The following is a 24,973-nucleotide window of genomic DNA, read 5'->3' as shown; positions in this document are numbered from 1 at the left end:
TTTCATAAGATATTTTTAGTAAACAGAAACACATTTCAACGAACTCTGAATTTTAGGACTACTTGACTCCTACTTTGTATTTCCTCTTTTGAGTTTATCTGAATGTTATATGCCAATTTATCTAAGTTTATAATGATTCAAATTCATTACATTGCAAAGAAATACTAGCCAAATAATTTTAAACCCACCAAGATCAATGGTTATTAATTCTTTTGATTACCAAAATATCTGTAATTAATATTCCTCCAATAAACTACTGAAAAGCACTTTTTTTAATCAATAAAGATTTTTATCTCTAAGAATGCTTGAACATGCAGAGTTAGTCATCACCACACCATTATCTAAGAAATCATCTAAGCACTCCACAGTTCTTTGGTATTTTAAGCTATTGAAAGAAACAAGTGAAAATATACAAATTGTTAACAAACCTTAATCTTAGCTAATTGTTTCCTCTAAGTCTTTATTATACAAAATTCCCATTGGTCCATGAACAATCACTACACCGGCACCTATTGGTTCAAAAATTGTTCCCAATCACTACCTTTAGAGGTTGCTCAAAGGAAAAGAGCATGTTTTGGAGAGAGAAGAGACGCATATAAGTGTGTCGAGAATTCAACAATCAACACGGGTTTATTAAGTGCATACTATATACCATGCAATGTGCTAGATGCTGGGGATACAAAGACAAAAAGGAAAAATCCCTGATTAAGGGATTTATATTCTACTAGAGGGGTAAGCAGTTAAAGGAAAGGAAACTCAAAATGGGGGAAAATAGAATCAGGCCACATTACAGGCAAACATCTGAACACAGGAACAGCATCAAAGAATTCAATAGCCACCTTCAATGGTTTAAAAAAAATAGCTCCTCATATACTATCAAATCATTCACACACATAAACCCTCTTATCACCTACAGACAGTGACATATGAATGCACGAAGCTAAACACACAGAATACTTTTCTTAGTAAACAACAGGTATTTGCACTTTTACTATGTTTCTAGCATTTTGCTATACACTACAGCAGATTTTAAAAGAGAATAAAATATGTGATCACATTCTTCAGACTAACACTGAAAAAAAAAGAGGTAGTACAAGGCAATATATTCTCAAGTCTCAAATTGTGTGGTACAGAGTACAGACTACAAATGTTAAATGTCAAGGACCTGTGATTTGGTCATTATGAAAATTCTTGGTGTGAGGACTCCCTTCAATGATGCAGATCACAACATGTTTATAATTTAAGATATCAGAATGTTGCTTGAAGCTCAGAGACATTTGTAAGCTTACCCATGGCCACCTAATTTATTGTCAGAAATGAGATTTGAACTAAGGTCTTTTGGAGTCCAAATTCATCACTCCATCTAATGTGCATACTGCCTCTCTCTAGAAAAATCATACATAAACAAAATTTGCATAAGATCACATTTAAATATATTAGGAACAACTCACTATTTAAAAGATTCCTTTTATAAAGCAAATGATTATCTTGCAAATGAAATCATCACAGCCTAATTAACTTGTTTTTCAAATCTGGATTTTAATATACTATAAAGCATTTGCTTAAAGCAAGGTATATCCTATAGTAGATTCACATACTGAGACAGGCAGCCATACAGCTATGTGTACCTTCTGAAAGATGAAATTATCTGCAAGGCAAGTCAAAGATTTATCATTTGCTTTTCCTTTAATAAAGAGAAATCTCCAGTAATTGTTACGGAGACTTTACTGATCTTGACAACTGTCCTTGAGCAACCTTTGAGGGAACTCTGTGATCTTTGTAAAGAGGTTGTCATCCAGTTCTCATAACCAAATGTAGACTACTCAATCATCTGCATACAGTTGTATAGTACCAACACTGCTGAACTTGCAAGCCTAAACTTATATAAATCAATACCTTAAACATCAAAACACAGAAAGCTGCACAAACAGGTAGACATTGAGTAGAAGAAAAAACCTTAACTTGTAATCTGCAAACTGAAAGTAGAGGCAGAATGTTGATTCTTGTTAAGAATCAAAGGAGAGAGAAAGAGCAATAAATGAAGACAGTAGTATGGGGAGACAAGTTAGTCAACAAGTTAGTTGACAGAACTGGATAAAAAGTTTTCAACATAAATCACAAAGTTGGCACAAAAGCAGGAAAATTATGATAGAAGACTTCAACTACCAGAATATCTGCTAAAGAAATCATTAAAAAAGACCTTTAATGGACTCCCAGTGATTTATCCTTTGCCCTGTAATGTTAAACATTGTTTATCAATGACATTGGACGAAGGCATAGATAATATGCTCGTCAAATTTGCAGAAAACACAAAGATGAGAGAAATAGCTAACACATTGGAAGACAGAGTAATAAACCAAAGAGATCTCAACAATTTAAAATGATGGTATTAAAACAACAGCACGAAACTTAAGAGGGATAATGTAAAGGCTTAGGCTTGGAATCCACTGCATAAGTACAAGACAGAGGAGGCACGACTAGACAACACTTTCCGTTCAAATAGTTTGAGAGGGTTAGTCGCTTACAAGCTTAACATGAGTCACAGCGTGACAAGGCAACTCAAAAAGTAAATGCAATCTTAGACTACGTTCAGAGCACAACGTCCAAAACCAGGAAGGATCTAATGGTTCCAGGGTAGATTATCCTGCTCAGATAATGTCAGCTGTATCATCTCCAGATCTCGATGTCACATTTCAGGAAGGATATTGATAAGCTAGAGCATATCAAAATGAAGGCAACTAGGATATTAAATGGCCTAATGATCAAGACATATGAAGATTAGTTGAAGGAACTGAGGATGTTTATCCTAGGGATGAGAAGGCTTGTTGAGGGGAAGGGGATATGAAATTACAGCAATATTTGAGGGGATGTCATGTGGAGGAGACATTAGATTTATTCTGACTGGTCAAACGGCAGAACTGAAAACAAAGGGTAGAAGGTATACAAAATTAGATGTACACTTGATATAAGGCAGGGTCAGGGTGGGGAAGCTTTCTAAAACTTCAGAGCTTTCTAAAAGTGGCATGTGATGCCTTGACAAATAGTGAGTTCCCAGTTAGTAGAGATCCTGAAGGAGACCAGATGACTATTTGTTAGGGATACTGTGGAAGGGATACCAGTTCAGGTAAGGATTCAGAACCCTGAGGTCTCCTCAGACTTTAAGATCTTATGATTCAATATTTGTCTGTCTGAAAAGTTTCCCTTCAAAAAGGTTGTATATCAAGCACAATGAAAAATTTTAGGAGGAAATCAACTTACATTCATATAACCTTGTTGATTTGTCAATGCTGGTATAGAAGAATAGATTATATTTAAAAAGTGTTTTCTTCACTAAGTATTATTATGCAATATTATTATCCCCATATTACAGATGATGAAACTGAACTTCCAAAAGGTTAACTGATTAGCCCATGGGCAAAGCTAGCAAGCAACAGAACCGGGATAGGAAACTCAGATTTCCTGGCTCTCCAGTCTAGCCCTCTACCCAGCAAACCATTCTGCCTTTGGATTAAGGAAAAGGTTGATAATAAAAGTTACCTTAAGAACATTGAGTACATAGATGAGCTAAACAAACAGTTTTCTTAATTATTTTTAATGATGAAGACAACTTCAGAAAAGATGAAAGATCTGTATTTCTTTAATGTAATTTCTCCTTTCTCCCATTTTCTAAATTGTTGACCAGACTTTTCAGGATTTTGTTTAATGTGCTCTTTTCAGATCTTTTAGGTAGGGGAGTATTTGATGCAAATACTTTTAAAGGACTTCACTCTATATGTGACTTTCCAACTTAAATACTGTATTTCATGAAAATTTCAAAATACTAAAATGTTACATTTTCATTTCTGTTTTTTTTCAAATTAAACAAATGTTTCTTTAATGTTTACTAAGGGCTCACAAATTCTGTTGTGGTTTTTTTTCCCCCAATTTCCCCTATCCTCAACTCCAGGTTTTTTTTGTTTTTCATTTATTTTTTAAATACATAATATTTTATTTTTCCCCAATTACATGTTAAAACAATTTTTACATTCACTTTTTTAAAAGTTTCTATCCCTCCCTTCTTCCCTCCCCTCCCCACTCATTTGTGTATTACAAAAACTTTTCTCCTTTGTTTTTCTAACACTGTCAAATGTCCTAACATATTTTGAAACCATATTGTTCTCTCCAAATAAGTCAGTCTGTTTAATATCATTCACATACAGAGTGTCCCAAAAGTTTTAATGCAGTTTTAAGCTATTAAATCTTTACTATCATAATAAACATAAGCTATTAAACCTTTAACAGCTTAAAACCACACTAAGATTTTTTTGGACACCCTGTATATGTGGTCATGAGTTTTTGCTCATTTGTTCACTCTGGATTCTTTCTCTAAACCTTCTTCCAGGGCACTTTCATAACTCCCTTTAAGGCCTTGCTCTAAATTCATTTTCCACTAACAGTCCATCAGTATTCAGGCATACCACTGGTCTTTTAAAAATCATTATATTAAAAAAATTTTAATGAAAAATAAATAAAAATTAATATATTAGTAAGTGACAAATATTTAACAAATGCTTTTAAACATAAGGCATTCTTCAAAGTGCTGTGGAGGTCTCAGACAGCTTATAGCCTGACTACAGGAGATAGATTATGCATGTACGAAAAGTTATGATGTATAGCAGCATACTATAAGTACCTAGGTAGTGTAGGAATGCAAAGGAGGAGTGATATCAGTGCATGGGATTAGAAAAGGTTTCACAGGGGAAGTAGAAGGCTGGGGTAGAATATGAATAAATGGAAGGCAGAAGGAAGACATTCTAAGAAGAGACAAAAGGTATAAAGACACATCTGGTGGTAGGAATATACAGGGGGTATTAGAGGAATAGCAGCTAGACCAGCCAGGCTAGAGAAAAGTTCATATTGGAGAGAACTGGGAGGTAAAATTAAAATGGCAAGTGGGGGTTAGAATGTGCAGGGCCTTGGATGCCAGACTAAAGAGTTGAGGTTTTATTCTATAAGCAATGGAGAGCCACTGAAGGTTTTTTGAATAGGGCATTGACATATGTAAAGCACTAGTTTGTGAAGATTAATCCAACAATAGTATATAGGAATAATAGGAATAATAATAGATTTTTATAGTACTTTAAGTTTTGCAGAGCACTTTATGGATGGTATTTTGATAGATACAATATCCTTGTGAGAGAGGTACCACAGGTATCATTATCCTATAGAACTGGAGCTCAGAAAAATTAAGTAGCCTGTCTGTAGTATAACAGTAAGCATCTGGGACAAGATACAAAACAAGAATTCAAAATTCTGACTTTCTACTATGCTATGAAGGGACATGAGGGGGAGAGGAGAGGAGAGGAGAGGAAAAGAGAAGAGAAGAGAAAGAGGAGAGGAGAGGAGAAGACAGGAGAGGAGAAGACAGGAGAGGAGAGGAGAAGAGAAGAGAGGAAAACAATTGGAACACCTTGAGAATGAGGTAATAATAGCCTAACAGAAGTAAGGAGGTGGCATTAGAAATATAAAAGGAGATGTGGGTGAAAGATATAATGAGAAGAACCAAAAGGATACAGGAGAAAGGGGCAAATCAAGAGGGGTTAGGATGGTATCATGAATGGAAAAAGCATTGGACCAGAAATCAGACGATCTGTATTTTAGACCAAACTCAACCAATTCGTACTTACAGAGCCTTTGACAAGGCAATCAACTTCTCTGGGTCTCAGTTTGTTCATCTTTAACATCAGGGGGTTTACAAACTTAGTCAAAGAAAAGAAATGAGAAGGCACTAGAGAGCAGCTAGGTAGCACACTAGAGCACCAGGCCTAGAGTCGGGAAGACTCATTTTCCTGAATTCAAATCCAGCCTCTGACACTTACTTGCTGTGTGATCTCGGGCAAGTCACTTAACCCTGTCTGCCTCAGTTTCTCATCTGTAAAATGAGCTGGAGAAGGAAATGGCAAACCACTCCAGGACCTTTACCAAGAAAACTCCAAATGAAGTCATGAAGAGTCAGATACAACTGAAATGACTAAACAATTGGTTTCCTTCTTATTGAGATGATGGGTATGGCACACTACATACCACATAAAATTTTTTTGATGTGTTAGTTTACTGGCTAAACTTTTTCCCTCTTTCTTTAAAAATTTTTTTGTTGTAACGTATGGCTGTCTAGAAAGGGAAGAGGAAGTGATACACTAGGAAATGTAACTGGTGTTAAAACAAAAGTTATGCCACAGTTATTTAAAAAAAAATAATTACAAGTCCAAGTATGTAATCACTAAAGTCCTTCTTAGTTCTAAAATTCTAATTCCTAAAACATACACCTAATATATGTAAATCTATACACATATATAAACATAAAAAGTATGTCTCTAAGTATGTTCACACTGACAGAAACAGAGATTTATTTCAATATACATTAATACACAAATGCATATATACTTGAGAGTTGGAGTGGTGTTGTGGAAAGAGATGGCCTAGAAATCAAGGCTTACCTCAGGGACAAATGATTGTGTGACCCTGGAAAACTTACTTCACCTTTCAGGATCACAAGCAATTATCTAAGAGTATAAGATGCTGACCTACAATGGGAGAGGTCAGGAGCCTTCTATGTGATATCTATGATATCACAGATCCAGTTAAAAAAAACACCTTGGTACATACAAGGTAAAACCAACGTATGTATAATGCTCTACCCAGAGTCAACTACATTACAGGAAATGCTATTGACAATAAAATTCTTTGAGAATTTTTACAAAGAAAATCACTTAAGATAAAGTATAAAACATATCCTTAGGATACTGAATATAACACAGAAATGTGTATCTAATTCACCACTGAGTTGTTTCCATATATATTTGCATCCATATGTATAGCTATGCTTATATTTGTATACATGTATAGGATACATGTTTAGATGTAAATATGTATATAAATAAGTATTAATTTGTAAATATAAACATATCCTAGACATAGATATAGACATAGTTATCTGTACACATACTAATATACACAGACACACACACACACACATAGGACAAATATATGTGTAGGTTCTCTAATTTCCTATTTGGGAAAGGGCGATTGTGCAGATTAATGGCAGAAACTGAGATCTGGGATGCTCAAAACAGATTAGTAAATAAGCTAGCCCAAGAAAGTAGGGACTCTCTTTCTACCCCCAACACTTAGCATGATGCCTAGCATACAGTTGGCACTTACTATACATCATCAACTAACTGAAAGCAACAAACACTAGTAGCAATTTTTTTTTTACTGATAAGTTTTCTAACCCTATAAGCATTGTAGCTATTGTCTATTAACAGACTGTCTACTAATCATCAGAAAATTAGTTTTCTTCCTTAACTTCTGAGTCATTTTTTATTCTATTCATTTGTCCCCTAGTTTCCTGTTCTCTGCTAATTCCTCTTCATTTTGTCAGCACTTAATTTTGAATATTACCTTAAGTTCACATGTTGGTACTCTCCACTGTTCTTAGGCCTTCCTGGCAGCTAGGTGGCGCCATAGTGCACAGAGCACCAGGCCTGGAGTCAGGAAGACTCTTCTTCCTAAGTTCAAATCCGGCCTCAGACACTTATTAGCTATGTGACCCTAAGCAAGCCACTTAACCCTGTTTGCCTCAGTTTCCTCATCTGTAAAATCTAGAGAAGGAAATGGCAAACCACTCCAGTATCTTTGCCCAGAAAACCCCAAATGGAGTCACAGTCGGATACAACTTAACAGCAACAAAACCTTCCCAACTCAGGCCCTGTACTCTATTCACTGAGCCACCTAGCTGAGTTCAAATTCTGCCTAAGACATTTATTAGTGATAGGACCCTGGACAAGTCACTTAACCTATCTACTTCAGTTCCTCTAGCTGTAAAATGGGGGTAATAACACCTGTCTCACAGAGTGGTTGTGAGAATCAAATGAGATAACATTTAAGGTACTTTGAAAAGTTTTAAGTGTAATTGAAATTCTAGCTCTTCTGTGTTGTGAGCCTCAACTTGAGCTTCAGTTTTGGATTTACAGCCATCTCATATGATATATTCACTTGGATGTCCCAGAAGCACCTTAAATTTGCATTTTTTATTATTCTTTTCTTCTCAAGGATAATGAATGTATTTTAACATAGTTCTGATGTGCTAAAATCCCTTTTAAGACAGCTAAAGATATAAATCTGTAAATTCCCCAACAGAAGTTTCTACATATATATGTCTATTAATTTACTAATCAATGAAATAGACCCTGAGCAGCAATACAAACACACATAAGTATATAGGCACTGAATATAGAGAATGCTACCTGTCAAAATTAAGAGTATTTTCAGAGAGTTACCTGACCCTCATACATGAATAATTCATAAAACTAGAGTGTCTTCTGTCTTTCTCCTTTGCTGATAAGTACCATAGAAATATATATATGGATCAAACTATGAAGATTTTGCCAATTTAACAATAACATTTACATTACTTTACATACTGACACACATTCCAAAAGATCCCAAAGCAGTTTATAAACTGTTTATATTATGATTCACCCATGAAATGCAGCCACTATAAACTGGAAGTTCAACAGTCAATTGGCATATAATATATTTCATAAGAATAAGAATAGTGAAATTGTAGCCACAAATACAGGCACTCATTGCCACTGAACTGCCTTCCCTCCTTTCAAAGTCTTACTCCTACTTTCCCACTCCTTACAAGGCAACTAGAACATTAATACATTCTTTATTACAAATATCTCTGTTTGTGATTTTTGGCAAGTGCACCTGTGAAAAACAGGCCTAGCACCCAAACAAACAAAAACCACCTTGATTAATTAGCCAAAGGCACTACAGATTCACTTCCTGGACCAGCTATGTACATTGCCCTTTCATAAACCTCATATCTCAAATCCCCAAGGTGTGATTATAGGTATTTCCTCATCCTAATTGTACAAATTTTAAGAACTTTCTAGAGAAATTAAATGACACAGTACTAAGACCACTAAGATTATAAAGGAGAAAAAGCAATGTTATACTTTTCACAAGGTCTTTATTTAATAACAAGACTCCTATTAATTACATTTAAAAAGATGCCTTAAAATTGTTTTTCTCTGTCTTCTATTATTGTCTACCTTGTGACAACACTTCCTTTCATTCCAATTTCCTTACAAAATAAGGTAAAATGGTTGGACTCTAGTATACTACTGACGGATAAAGTGTCAGCTACAATTTCTACTCAGTATTAATGCTAACTACCCAGAAGGGGAAAAGAGATACTTAACTTGCTTCTATAATCCTTTGCCTTGAAGGTTTCTCAGTATTTCTTTCATATACCCAACATGGGTTTTTGCTGCTGCATCTATTTATTATAATAATCCTTTCCCGTGAAAGTGTACAACCATGCTATTATGAACCTATGGATAGAATACTGCATGTGGAATCAGGGGAGACCTGGGTTTGAATTCTGCCTCCAATACTCATTCAGCTTTATGATCATGGTCAAGTCACTTAAATCTCGGTCTCAGTTTCCTCGTCTCTAAAACACCTCTACAATTATCTATAGCACCTACTTCATAAGGTTACTATAGAACTGCAATAATAACAATAATTGCTAGCATTTACATAGTACTTTAAGACTTGCAAAGTTATTTTACATATCTCATTTTATTCTCACAATAATCTATGCTATTATTATCCCCATTTTACAGATGAGGAAACTGAAGCAGATAGGTTAAATGACTTGCCCAGAATCAAAAGTAGGTCATCTTGAGTCCAGATTCAGCATACTATTTGCTGTACCACCTAGCTGCCTCTAACAAGCAAATGTCAAATACTATTATGAATACTAGATAAGTAAATATGACTTCTTTTAAAATGAAGATACTTTTACAACCTTCTATAGCCACCATTTCTCTTTTCTGTGACTTAAAATTGGTCATAATTCCTATCTTGCTTTACATTTTTTAAAACTTTTAAGAAACTTAAAGGGCTTCGCAAGCAAATATTTATCACTTTATTGCAGATGATTAAATAGAAAAATCTCGAGTTCCTGACTCCATACCAAAAGGCTTGCTCTCTTCAGAGATGGCATTCAATAATTTTTTTTGAAAACTTACATTTCCAGTTTGTTTAAAACCTTTCCTTTTGGGGGTGGGGGGTGGGGATGGTTACTAGTTGGTAATTCACCATGAAGCAGTATTGTAGTTTTTAACAGTAGGGTGTGCCATTTGCTGCTTCTTTTTGCTAAGTTATTTAGCACATTTGGCTGGCTGACTCTTTATCACATATATTCAAAGGTACAGGGAGATGAGTGGAAACCTGTAACTACTCTCAAATCAGAAACTGTTCTTCCCCCACCCAAAAAACAGGACTCAGAGGTTCACTGTTCTATCATAAACTCTTTTTAGGGGTGATCTTAAGGGGAAGAACTAATGGGAAAGGAAAAATGGATACTCTCACTTAAAACTGATGACCTGCACGCCACAGACTGGAGGGGGTAGTCATCCATTTCAGCCTAACTCCCACAAACTTATGTGTAGTGATAGGCTTGAAATTGATTATCTAACACCTTCTAGAGGTAGCGAGGTAGTCTATGTTGAATAAAGCAAAGGGGAAAATAACTTGATACTTCTTACTCTGTGAAAAGGGGGGGGAGCAGAGAGAACTGACTTCAGAGGGACTACAAATAATCCTGAATGGTACCTGGCTACAACCCTACCTGTGGGATCTTGCCAAATTAAACTATCTGGGCCTTGATTATCTCATCTATAAAAACAGACTAAGACGTCTAAGATTCTATCAATCTATGAATAATAATAAAAATGATATTTCATATCTGAAGGCCTACTTGTTGTATTTCTTATATCCCCCTCATTTAGGATTTTCAGCATTCAAAATTTTCAAATAAATGCATAGATGCCTATTTTTCTACTAGTTCCAAATGTTATCCTTTTCAACAATCACATAAAACACTTAGACAAGTGTCAATTATATTATCCCACAACATAGCCAATTTTTTATTCTCCATAATAATAAAAAGAATGAATTGAAATCCACACATAATCTAAACATCTCACATCAGCAAAAAGTTTCAAACTTCTCTCCAACAGACTTGTCAACAAAATATTTCATCATACCTGCCCAACAAGGATTAAAACCAGTTCATTTGGATTTCACCTCCCTTTATTTCCCAAACTACTTTTTGTAAGAATGCTAAAAGACTGTGAAATAACCAAAAGAAAACCTACCAAAAGACATAGAGGTCATGCACAGATTCATAAACTAAATAAGTGCCTTTAATAATCACGAATCAATAATATATGTAAAGTTATGATCTTCTACAACACAAAATTGAAACAGAGATTTTGTCCTTTAATAACCTCTAAATTTATTATTTAGACAAAAAAGTAACCCATCAGCTAGATTAATTTCAGCCGTATATTATGTGATATTACCAATACATCCAGCTATTTGTGAAGCTAAGAAAGAATAAAATGCACTCTAACCACTCATACTCAACCTTGAAGTACTGAAAGGCACTTCATCATCCAGTGTGGTTAGAAGCAAATACACACACATATGATATTGTAAAGGCACCTCTGTGAAGTTGTATGTCATAATTTATTACCACAAGGTATTCACCTATTTTAGCCCACACAAATCAAAGCCTATCACCCTGTGATTACCTCAACGATCTCTAAAATGACATTTAGCATTTTCTTCTTCCACTCTTTGTATCCAAAGCTTTGAGATGTAAGTAAACATCTTTCGCTGGTCCTTTCTCTGCTTCTATGTAGAAAATCCAACATTATGGATGGACTAGCTTGGCACTCTCCATTCAGGCATCACCGAAAATGTATCTATGTTTAATACTCCAGGGCTTTGCCTCAAACCTGGCAAAATGTGAAGATTTCTTATAAAACTAACTCTACAACAGTCACAAGCAGTTCTATAGCCACAGGTTGATTACTTTAAAATAAGTCTACTGTTTATTGTCAATTTTCCTTTGATAAGACCTATTTTAAAATATAATGCCAGTAATTTATACATTATAAATACTGGTATTTTACTATCTATAGGTGATTTTATTTTTTAGGGTAATGAATAACAATTTTTTTTTGTTTTGGCTGTTACTTAAAATTGTGAATGGATGGTAAAGTATAAACATCTTTAACAACCAACGTTGCTCAATAACTTACCTATGGATATAATTAGAAAAATACCAAAATATCATATAGTTTCAGAGCTTTCTAATGATATAATATCTTTTTCATCCAAGGATGAAATTTTAGATGTGGGCATCATTATTGATCCCTTGCATTTGTTGAAGGGCCTTGCTCAATCATTTTATTTAGTACTTAGTTAAAATTAAATATTTAAAATTGAAGCCATTCTATGTTGCAAGTGCAGCTAAAAAGAAAGGCTTCTGTGGCAGCAGTGACCAGATTTTAAATGCAGGTAGATCAATTAAAAAAAAAAGAAGAAGAAGAAGAAACAACCACCAAGCACAGGCTCCATGTGTGAGTGGAATGGTTTATAATAGCTTGCAAATGACTATGTGCTTGCTGTAACCAGCTGTTCTTAAATTATGAATATGCAACCAATTCATGTTAAAGCCAAATCCCAGCACTTTTTCTACACAGAAATCCCAGTAGTTTTGCTTGTTCTACATGTTAGCTCTGTTAAGGATACAAATAGCAGTAAGCTTCCGAACAAATAGGACCAAACTATTGGCATTTCATGCACTAGGTCCATTATCACAGCAGGGGATGTCAATCACTGGAACATTCCTATAACAGCTCAGGCAATATGACAATGATCTCCTAGAAAAAAAAAATCAAAATCTCTGCAGTGTACTCAAAGTCCCTCTCTGCCAACCTAATTCTTTTTTTTGCTTCAGCCAATCAGATTGTTAGCCCTGACCTACTAGAAGACTTGCATCAAGCTTCAAACATTTAAAAACATCAATCATAAAAACAAAGACAGGACATTGAATTATACAGTATTAACCTCCAGGGTTTGCATACAAAGACCTTAGATTTATTTATGTCCCAGCCCGTTAAGAGCTTCAGTACTCCGTTCTTTACACCAAACTGGCTGCCAATTTGATGAACCTCTCTGCCCTCAGCAGGAGTGCAGCGTCTTTGATTAATGAGTGCATGCTTGTGGAAAAGTGTAAGAACAGAAAACAGGGTAAAAACACACAATTATGTCTCTACATATCTGATGTATGAATGCAATTATTATCTTCAAGCCTGATTCCTCTTTTATAAGAAGTGAAAATTCCTTTCCTTAAAATTACTTTCAAAACTATGCCTATAGTAATGTAAATGTTATTTTATAAAACATGTTAAATTTGTTAAAAATGTATTTGAAAACAAAAAACAAGTAATAAAATACATGTAAATAAAAGAACTACTATTTTAAAATTTAAAAGTTAAGTTTTTTTTAATAATTAAAACTGTCATATGTAAAACATATTTTGAGTCATAAGGATAAAGGCCATTTTTTCCACTTAGATTCCTACCAAATGCAAGATTTAAAAGGCCTGAAATTTAAAAACACACTGTGCTTCCTTTTGTTTCATTACTGCATCAAAATTAGAATGAAATTTATTATCCAGTTTGTTTCCTAACATTACTAAATTGTCATTTTGGATTACTTTTGAAATTATACTCAATGTTCAACTTACTAACATCAGAACTATCTAAAGTCCACATCCTAAACTCTACCAAAAACCTACAAATTCAGCAGTGGAAAATATTGAAATAGATCTTAAATTCTATGTGAAATTAAAATCAGCTCTTCCTGAGCTGGACAAAAGGTATCACCAATCTTTCATTTATTGTAAAAAGAATACTAATGAAACTATGTTTATTAACAAGGTTTATGACTCTGCCATTATAGACAGTTTCAAAGTTTACAGACTAATAGGTTAACTTTATAAATGAAAGTTTAATGTTGTTATTGGGCCTTTCTTTTTTAGAGATAACTTGCCATAAGAAAACCAATATACAAAAATGTGGAGTTACTAAACTGATAAATTAAGGTATAATTTTCATTTTGCAAATGCATAATAAAAAGATTCTTCTCTCTGCAAAAAGATTCAACATGAGTTCTTTAAATAACAAGTTCTTCTAGTGAATTTTAAAAAATAAGTCAACCAAAATTTGATATATATGTGTCATAGTTAATAAAAAAAATTTTAAGCAGTTAAAGAGCTACAGTCAATTTTTAAATCACATTTAAAATATGTTAAGGTAGCTTGCTATTTAAAGGAATTGTATAGCAATTTGTTAGAGTGAGGGTACATATACCTGCATTTAAAACATTACTTCAGTCATAAAGGATATAATTACTTTCCTCTAAAGTTCCTCTCAGAACATGAGATAAGAAAAACACAATTCCGAAGTTATGTACAAAGGTATGACTAAAATTTGTTAAAGTTTGCCATACCTCTTTATTGGAAAAACATGCCTATTTATTTACAATTACTGTCAAAGAATACACATTGTCCTATGATTTTTATCAATTATGTTAAGTCTTTTTTATTTACACGCCAAAAATTATTTTGGTAGGTGTAACACAAATATTGAGACGAGAAAATGTCCTTTACTTTGCAGGCTATATTACATGATGTTTCTAATGAAATTTTTGGTTAGCTCATCTTAACCATCAAATATCATTTTAAAATTACTTGATTTTTTGAGTTCAGCCTGTGTTGAGCTTATCAGTTTTCACCCACTCCCAAAAGAATGCATAAACACTTTGATCATGCAGTGCAAATAGGCAACAACATACTACCTTGCTAACATATGATAAGAGTTTAATATTAAAACTATCAACAATTAATAGTGAGATAAAAAAGTACAATTGCAATGTCTATAATCAATAAATAACTTTTCTTTACTAAAATTACTCTTTATAAAAAAGACTTTTATAAAAGATCAATTAAAACAACAAATCAACATGCACTAAGTGGAAAAGAATATTATTGTGATCCTCAAACAAAAAAAATGCTTATTTTTATTTTTTAATCTCTTATTTTTTATTTTATTTTTTAAAGTATATAGAATATTTTAAAAATATACAACTAGATAAACTGTCCTTCAAGCAACCAAGTGTGGGGGAATTATTAAATCTTTATGATGTAATTTTATTTGGGGGGCAAAGTTACCATATCAGCTTTTTTGTACTTCATGGTATTTCTCCTTTTGGCACGTCTAGGTCAACAACCAAGAATCTATAGTCTCAAAACCCTTACTACAAGAAAACTATAAACCTAAAAGCAATCAAGTCCTACAGCCTCTTTCACTAATTCAAGGGGATCAGACAGAAAGCATGAACTTTCTTGCAACTGTGATATTCTACATCTTGTGTAGGAACACAAAAGTAGCAACAAAGACATTAACAATTGCAGTTCAAGCTGGGAGTGACTGTTCTGTTTCAATTCAATGACACCACTAATGGCTTCTTAGCAGCTCCATGAAATCAACCAGCTGTCAAGTTGATGCATCAGAAGGAACAGTTACGCACTCCCATAAGAAAAAGCAACACATCAGGATGTTTGGCAAAACATCTGCTCCTTTACACTGCAGTTCTATAATAAACATGCAAACAAAGAAATGGGAGAAAGGGCAATAGAATTAAAATTCCAAGGTTTCCATTACAATCTTATGTGCATTTTAAATAAATGTCTTCTAAAACTAAAAACAAAATCCTGAACTGTGGAATACTTTACCTTATACATTTTTTTTTAAGAAAGCCAAACACAAAGAAATATTCAACCAGTGATTCCTCTGATAAGGCAATGTTTCACTACTCAGTTTCTCCTTTCCCAAATCCTTCCCATCCACCCCCAAAAATATACCAAAATTATCAAAAATATTTTAAAGTGACTTTATGCCATACCTATTTAGTAAAATTGTTGTAATATCATTATAAATGGGACTTATTAAACCAGTGAAACATTATGTTAAAATGCTCCTCTGAAAGATAAAACAACCCTTTAAAGATGATACTGGTGGGGAAATGTAATGGACAAGGAAAGCAGATATTAGGATTAGAAACTAAAATAATTTAAATTAACATAGAAAAGGATAGTTTTATTAGTACTGAAGGGCACTTGGCTTAACAAACATGAACTTTATAGATTTTATTTCTCAAATAGCAAAATAATATTTGTGTTTGAACCTCAAAAAAAATGCCTACATCTACTTTTCCTAACCATTAAAAGAATTCAACATACTGGTAAGCTCTCAGATATATCTTTATATTTTTGTGTGAGGTTAATATTGCCTTATTTCCAATACACACAAAAAAGGAGATTATTTGTCAGATTCACTTTAGAACATTTTAAAACTGAAGGCATTTCTTGTAAAACATCACTTCTCATTTCTGAAACATAGGACTCTCTTGTCTGAATTATTGATTATGCAGCACTGTGACAATAATATTCCCAGTGTTTACAATAGGTGTGAGACATCAAATATACTTAACTACCATTTTCTTAAACTGCTTATCCTCTGTTGCTCACCATTTATAATCTGCCAAATCTTCTAGTCCTTTGTTGCATGTATAATTTAGAACCATCTGTTCTATGTGCTTTTAACTATTTAAACATTTTCATCTACCTAAGAATCACATAACTGGCAGACTTTCAATTCTGAAAAAGCTTTCTAAAGTATTTTAAATAAAGCAAATTCCAAGGTAAATAGCTGAATTGTGTTAACCCAAAAGTAAGCTGCCTACATAAATATAAAAATATAACACATACATCATATGTTTTTGTGTGTGTTGAAAAAACCTTTTTAATGCACTTAGATTGTTCCTATTAGCTTCTATGACTTAATTGTAGTCAATGTTTTCCCCAACCCAGAAGACAAAGAGAATGCAAATTAAATACAGACAATTTCACGTCCTTGTTAGAGGAGATGTAAATATGCTGACTGCAAAACCTAGCAAGGCAAAATGACTAAAGGAGAGAGAATTCTATTTTTTTTTAAATTCTATTTACACTACCTAATATTTACAAAGTACTCAGTGTTTCATTAAGTTTTGTCATGTGACCCAGCAGAACTTTTATGAGATGAAAAAGTATCAATTGTAAAGAAGTAAATTTTCAAAGAACAGTACCTTTTATTGTTTCCCTTTTCACAATGGCTGACATAGACCTTATAGCCAGAGGTGATAGGGAATCTTTTAAAATCAATTTTACCTTTTGAATGAACACTATCAGCATTCTGTCAACCACAGAACTTAATATCTAGAACTAAAACAAATATTACCCATTATCTCCTGTTACTTTTTATAAACTTCTAAAATAGAATCACTGTAAATCATTACAAAATTAAAGCGAACGATAATAAACATTTAATGTATATTGTCCAAAATATTACAAGAAAAATGAGACTGGAAATAAAAGATTTATAATTTGACTCGTCAGTGAACCAGTCTAGCTGTTTTTAGTTTGCTTCAAAGAATAAATATTGTTTAGAAAGCAGGAAAAGATGTGCTGTATTAAAACTACCAAACGACAGAAAAAAAAATACTGTATTACTTCTCCACCTGTTACCAAAACATAAAAGTAATTTACAGGTTAGAGATTTAGGGGTTGAGTATGGTTTTTGTTTTTTGTTTTTTTCTTTTCCTTTTTTTTTTTTGAAGAGGAAGTTAGATGGGAGATGGGTTGACAGGTATTTTTTAAAGCATAAACGACCATCCTAACTTTATTCTAGAAGTTGCACAACTCTTTAAAGGGGGAGAGGGACATATTTTAAAGGGGGGGGGAACCGCTCTAGAAAAAAAAATTCCCTTAAACTTTACATGACGTCACTTGTTCCCGTAACATTTCCTAAACTTTGAGCCTCATCCAGACACACTTTGTGCCTTTCCAAATGTCCTTCCCCCTCCTCCAAAATAAAAGGAGAGACTTGGGAATAAAAATTGCCCAAGATGGCGAAAGGCTTGTTGTTTAGAGGGCAGAAAAAAATGGAGGATATTGTAATATACACAAAGGGATAAATTTCAACAACTCGGCCAAGGGCTGCAGCTGCTTCTCTCTTTATAAGGAAGCAACACACAAAAGATAAATACAGAGGGGGAGAGAAAGACAGAGAGAGAAAAGAAATGAAGAAAAATCCCCAACAGCGGGGCCGGCTCTCTGCCCCCTTCAAACACCTCCTTTCCGACATCAAATCTAGGGTGACTGTAACTCTCGCATCTCTCCATATGAAAATGTTTCGGAGATGTGGGGAGCGGGGGGGGGGGGGGGTTAAGGAAGGGGAAGGCTGGGGAAAGAGTTGAGAGCTTGTGGTCGTGGCCAGCCAGGAAATGCTGGGAGATTAGAGACGCACATCCAGACATCACCGTAGGGAAGGAAGGCAAAGCTCCTCTAACATTCCGCATCCAGACACAGAACACCCCCCACCTCAAACCCCGGGACCCTCGTCCCACCTGGCCCCCGACCACACAGCACCAGCTGTAAACCACAGCCCCAGCTACCCCGGGAGAGAAGGGCGAATAGCAGGCACAGGGCTGGAGAGGCCCATCGCGGGAGGTGGGGCTGGAGGTGGGGGGGAGCAGGCTGGAGCAGCAAAGCAGTCCAGGAGGGGAGGGGGGCTGGGGGCAGCGGGGAGGCGCACAGGGCTCTGGGGAGGGAAGGAAGAGGGTATCTGGAAACTGCCCCCACCGAGTGGGGCCGACGGCGGCAGAAGCAGCACAACCACAGCGGGTTGCTTTCCAAGATGAGCCAAACTGTTGGTGCGGCCCGAATGCAAGCAAGCCCTAGGGAACAGAGGGAGAGGCGCCCGGGGGAAGCTAGGGCAGCGGCCGGCACAAAGGAGACGTAGTAGCCCCGGTCGGCCAGGGGACTCCGGGACCCGCTGGCGTCCTCCGCAGCAGCCGAGACCGGCCTTCTTAAGACACGAACCCCCTACCCACTCCCCCGAAACCCCCAACGCTTGCCGCTAGGAATAAAGTTTAAAATCGCCTGGGACCCGCGCTCGCCCCCTCCCCCATCCCTCCCAACCCCAGGATCTGTAGCCCATTCTACACCTTCCCTAAACTCCAAGCGGGACCCCTCCAAACCACCCTCCCACCCCACTAACCAGCAGCACAACAAAGAGCTAACGCCGAGCAGCCGAGGGTAAACAGCAGCAGCAGAAGCGGCAGCAGCGGCAACGAGCGCCGGCCAAGACGGGCCACTCCGGAGTCCTCCCCATTCGCACTAGAATAGTTTCTCTTTCTCTGCGGCGACCCGACGTTACAGACGTGGGGAATCACCAGCCTTGCCACCACCACCCCCTCCCTTCCAGGCCCCCTCGCCTGCCACCCCTTCTTCCCTACATCAGAAGCTTTTAACTCACCTTGAGTTTCGAACTGAGTGGGAGTCGCTGTAGATGGATTGGTTTGGGTTATTTTACCCCCTTTCTTACCCTGATGGTCCTGAAGGTTACGATTTTTTTTTGTTTTGTTTGTTTTTGGTAACCTCCACCCCCTTCCTTATTACTCTAGTTGATTTTTATAAGAGAAAAAAAAAGTACAAAGAGTTGAAATGGAGGTGAGAGTTGCGATAATGAAAGCCTTTCTGCCCCCTCCCTCCTTCTCCGTCTTCGTTCTCTCTGGTTAGTTCCTCCCCAGCAGCAGATTGAAGTAGGAGATGATTCTTCTCTAGGTTTGTTCAGCGGCTTCACTTCTAGGCGAAGGCTTCATGAACCAAAAGTGACGTCAACCAGCAAGGCTTCTCTCTCTCCTCGCTCTCTCTTGCTCTCTCTCCCTCTCTCTCTCTAACAATGAAAGTTGCTGTTAACAAGGGGAAAAGAGACAGAAGAGAGGGAATTGTTTATATCATTTCAATTCCAATAATAAATGACCTATCAGAGCTCTTAAAGAAGCCATGGGAGGGAGGTACATTCTTCCTCCCAAGTCCAGATTATCTTTGAGTTTGCACCATCCTTGCCTTTTGGAAAAGTTAGAAAAGTTTTGTTTTGTTCTGTTTTGTTTTTAAAGGAGAGAGGGTGAAAAATAAAACAAGACCGAGTGATTTTTGTAAACGGACTGCGCTAGAAAATGGGGAACATTTTGGTTAATCATCAGTCCCTGAATTATTTCTTAAGGCAATTTGGAGTCCGGCTGGAGACTAATACAACTAAATATAGCGAGAATTCGGGATGAGCGTAAGAGAAAAAACGTCAAAAAGCAAGATGCTCAGGAGATAAACCGCTACCTCCCTTTCAGGGCAGGTAATGCTAATTGCAATGTATTTGTACTGCCTAGAATAAAAACACTGATATGAAAGCAGTCCTTGGATACTCCGTAGGCAGTAAATTATTTTAACTTTGACGTCCTAAAATAAATCATTTTGATACCGGATGGTTAGCTTTTCCCCCCTAGCTTCACATAAAGGTTGTAAAACGCTAACCTTTTTCCCTGACAAAACTGGTTAGCTAGCTATAGCAATAAAATACGTGTTATTTCATCAAGGAAGAGCAAAAAGACCGGCATCTCCTTACTCCAACCCTTTAAACTACACACGTGGTGTCTTTCTCTCTCGCTCCACACCCCTCCCTCTCTCACCCTTCCCCACCTACCCCCCTCACTTTTCCCCTCTAATCTTACACCTTTCTTTCTATTCTTACCCTTTAGCACTTTTCCTCCCCATCCTCCTCATCGATCCCTAACCTCAATCCCCTCCCTCAAAAAAAAAAAAAAAAAAAGTCATGTTAGGCCAGGGTTAAAGTACGCTAGGCACACGAAAGAGCGATTTCCAATAAACTAAGCAAATAAATAGATGAAGTTAAATTAAATAACTGCCAAGGCATTCATGAAGAAAATTGAAAAAAAAAAAACCACTTCATTAAGGTGTTTCTTACACAACACGCTAAAATCTCAAGATTTAACTTGTTCACCTTTTAGAATTGAGTAACTTAAATGTTCACAAATTAAAACTTTGAAATCCAGCAAGCTCTATGCTATTTCTGAAAAAATAATTGCATATTTCTCTGCACATGTATGGATAGATGTATACCTTAAAAAGATGTTATTGTTTTCTGTTTCCTCTCCAGCCACTGGCTGTGATTTTAATTGTACTGGAGGATCTTCATTAGTATTAACACATGGGGAGATTTCACAAAGCTGCTTCATTAGAAAAAAAAAAAAAAGCTTGGCAGACTAGGTCTTTTTGCATGCAATGAGAATGTCAGCCTTACCTCGGTCATTTGTAACATAATAAGTGCAAGTACAATGATTGCAAGGCAGGGACGCTGGGGGAAGGGCAGAGATACTGCCTGTCTAATAGGGATATCTGAAAAGAAAGCTCCTCATTACACAGTTAAATGTATGCTAAAAATTAGTGAAGATGATGTCTCAGGAGACTGATGCTAAATAAATTAATGTGCTGATATGTTTTTAATTATTATTTTTGTACTAGATTATTTCATTGCCAGAATTCACATTGAGTAGCAAAGCTGTGCTAGCACGTATTGATTTTTTTTTCACTGCCACATTCCCGGAATACAGATTTTAATCATTTCACTACACCACACACAGTAATTTCATTAAAAACTGGAACCTTCCATCCCCAGAAAAGCATTTAATTTCAATGACACACAATTTCTCTCTTAGCAGCAAACTGTCTCAACAGTAAAAGCTGGCCTAAGGTTCAAATGCATAATTTAATCTCGAGTTTTCCATGCTCTGCATTCCTTTGAAGCTATAATTTGTCTAACTACCTAATAACTGTAATAAGGACAATGATTTCCTTATAATATGTTATTAACCCATATTTAATTAACTCAGAGGCCAAGCTCTATACATGTTAGACTGGGTCAGTACTTCTATAACCTCAAAATTTACTAATAATCATCTAGAATAAAACTGTGGAATAAAAATAGAAGTATGAATGTAAGCAATTAAGTATTCCACACCAGATGCTATGCATCAGAAGTTCATATTTTTATACAACCATGGTATAGTTATTCAGTGAATAACAGGATTTTAAAACATTTGGAAATAAACAATGGATTTGGATGATTTAGTTCAAAATTCACTAGTGTTTCTATAGATACTTGGAATATCATTAATATTAATGCTCTAAAGTAGCCCTAATATTTTACCTAATGATTGGAACTGCTGCTGAAAACATTTAATTTTGAAAGGATAATCAGGAAAAAAAAAGATTCACATCATGTTGTCTTACAGGATAAGCTTCTATGAAAAATTGTCTTAAAATATATTACCCTTCAAATGTGTCTTCTGGCACATTGTAATTTGAATAATTAGGAATGCACTTTTTACTCAGAAATTTTAAACAAAACATTGAAAGGCACACAGTATTGATGTTGGCTTCAATTAGCATTTTAAAAATACTATTGGCCTTAAGAGGATGCTCTAGATTGCTAACAAAATGGTTTCATAAATATATGTAACTTCTATTTCCTGGTTGTTAGAAGACACAGTAGTTTAAAAAAAAAGTGAACCATTTTTATAAAATAGAATTAATGAACTTTATGCATTTTTAATTGTGTAAATATGCTTATTCAAAAGAAACTGCTTCTGTTGCTATATTTAAAGTGATTAACTATTACACCAAAAATATTCACAAAGTCAAAATTTGTGTTTTTTCTCCTAGGTGTTAGTACAGCTGTAATTTCCAATTGGGCAAGTAAAAAAACCACACATTTTTTAGAGAATAATAAGACATATAGACAAATTGACATTTCTACTCATATGATGCAAAAATAAAACTATATATCTAATTGTTTGCATGATGAATTAATTAGCAACACAAAAGCCTTGACTTCTCTTTGAGGTGAACTCCAAAAGAGAGGCATACTTCAAAATTCCAAAAGATCTGTTCTGACTTCATTCATTTGGATGACCTAACAGGTCAAAATGTTGATGACATAAAACATTACTTGTGTTTCTTTTTACATTCATGATATGTTCATTATCAGCCTTGTTAAGAACTCTTCAGACAGTTTGGACATTTTTGCAACATCCTGAAAATGAGTAGCTGAGAGAAAATAAGAAGGATATCACCAAGTAGCAAAAGTGTTGGCAAATTCAGAATATCTACAAAAAAGAATGAAAAATTCATATTCTTAGCATAGGTAAAAATTAATTACATATGATATGTGTGTGTCTTCTTCAAAAATGAAAGCATGATATAGTGAATAGAAAACTGATCTCCATGTCAGGTATATCTTCTCTGACATATATTAGCTGTGTGACCCTGGAAAAGTCTCTTAACTTCTTATTACCCTGTGGCAAATCTCAGAAACTATAAATTGTAGGGAAGGTGTTGACCTATCTTGGCAGAAAAAGTTCCTCACCTGGAGCTCCCTCATACCATTTAAATCATAGATCAGGAAAGGAAAAAGTGAAACTTCTTTAATCGACTCAAAAATTAAGCTGTTAATTTGACCTTAAAAACATGTCCTTTAAAATAATACTGAAGTTGTTTCTATAAAATATAAATATATCTGTCTAAAGATGCAATCTATGCTCTTAAAAAGCAATTTTAAAAAAACCTACACTATAAATGTGACCCACTTTGAGATTATCAAGTCAATTTTTATGATAACACTGAGAATTATATATGATATACATTTTACCATTTCTCCCAGCTTTCTTTTTGTGGTATCTCATTTGATGATTTCAACACAGTAACCAAGCAAGCAAAAGTAGACTTCACTACAGCATAATAAAAAGAAATAGAAGAATGCAAAGACAGAAAATGAACAAACCTTACAATTATAGTTGTAAGTATTAAGTGTATTTTTTGTTTCTCCAATACTTTGTTTTTTCTTCAAGATAATTATGTCTCCCTAAGAACTTCATCAATTGGGAATTGTTGAGATTCAATGACCTAACAGCGTTTTCCAAACTAATTTAGCTATAGAATGCTCATCTGATTTGAAATATGTTGACAGAATCTATAAACCCATAAATGCTGATATAGGAGACCCTGAAGTATAAAATAAAGAAATGGAACAAAACCTAGGGAGACTAATGGCAAAAAAAAATTTTTTTTAAATGGTGGTCTCAACAATAGAATTCAATGGGAACAGTTTGTCTTGTTGGTGTGATAAAAACACTGCTATTTAATACTCATCAACTCTGTACAACAATGAAAGTATTAATTGTACCATTTAACCAAAAGGAAAAGTGCAGTTTATTCAAAGTCACATAAATAGTAAATCATTGAGCTCCACCTCAAACCCAGGCCTTCTTGCCTCCAGTCATTACACTCACTTTAATGGTGTTTGTGTATTAATTCATACAAGTAACACCACAAATATTTGTCAATCAATGAAAAAAACTTATTTAAAAATTTTGACCTCCAGAAAAACCTCAAAAATGAAACCTAAACAATTTGGATCTTTATTTCCTATAATCCATTTAGGAATTATATAAAATAGCATTGGTATCATGTTTTTATTTTCATTTTGAAACACAAGTGACTAGAGTTCCTACAAATGTATAACAACTCTAGCTGTTTAAGACGGAAAATGAAAATCATTTTATGCATCCACAAAGAAATTTAAACAAGCATAATATTTCCATTTAAAATTTACCTAGAACACTATGGTAAATAGTATTCAGTAACTGTATATTTAGTAACTGGAAAAGATTTATCTAAACGTCTTAATCATCATATATACATTTTCCCCACCTGTGTTTTCATAAGCTTAGGGAACTCCAAGTATTGAAACTCCTTCCAAGACTACAAATCAGCAGTTCCTTTGTAATTCATGGCATTAGAGGGTAGCCTGGGGCACCAAGAGTTTAAGTGATTTGCCCAGAATCACTGAGCTGCAGAAGTAAACATCACAGGTAGTGTTTGAACCCTGGTCCTCCTACCTCCAAGGCTAGCCCTCTATCTCTTTTTCCAGCCTGACTTACTGCTGTACAAAATAAATGAATAGGTAGGTAGGTAGGTAGGTAGGTAGATAGATAGATAGATAGATAGATAGATAGATAGATAGATAGATAGATAGATAGA

The 24,973-nt window shown here is 35.1% G+C and overlaps 1 protein-coding gene across 14 annotated transcripts in view; it reads right to left on the bottom strand.

Annotated features, from left to right (window-relative positions):
- The window catches only part of LOC114045671 (bromodomain adjacent to zinc finger domain protein 2B), a 342,755-nt gene extending 323,045 nt beyond the window's left edge, over window positions 1-19,710 (bottom strand). For 7 of the 14 annotated variants that reach the window (XM_027865755.1, XM_027865760.1, XM_027865756.1 and 4 more), the window contains exon 1: window positions 19,335-19,706. The gene's annotated coding sequence lies outside the window, so the exon portion shown is untranslated. Of the gene's footprint in view, window positions 1-19,076; window positions 19,154-19,334 lie in introns of those variants that run through there. The other 7 variants (XM_027865749.1, XM_027865748.1, XM_027865757.1 and 4 more) reach the window with 5 other exon arrangements.
- Window positions 19,711-24,973: the final 5,263 nt, after the last annotated feature.

This window comes from Vombatus ursinus, unplaced genomic scaffold (assembly GCF_900497805.2).
Source record: "Vombatus ursinus unplaced genomic scaffold, bare-nosed wombat genome assembly UNPS02014779.1, whole genome shotgun sequence".
Lineage (NCBI taxonomy): Eukaryota > Metazoa > Chordata > Mammalia > Diprotodontia > Vombatidae > Vombatus > Vombatus ursinus.
The sequence above is the reverse complement of the archived record's forward strand: the minus strand, read 5'-3'. Positions and strand labels throughout refer to the sequence as shown.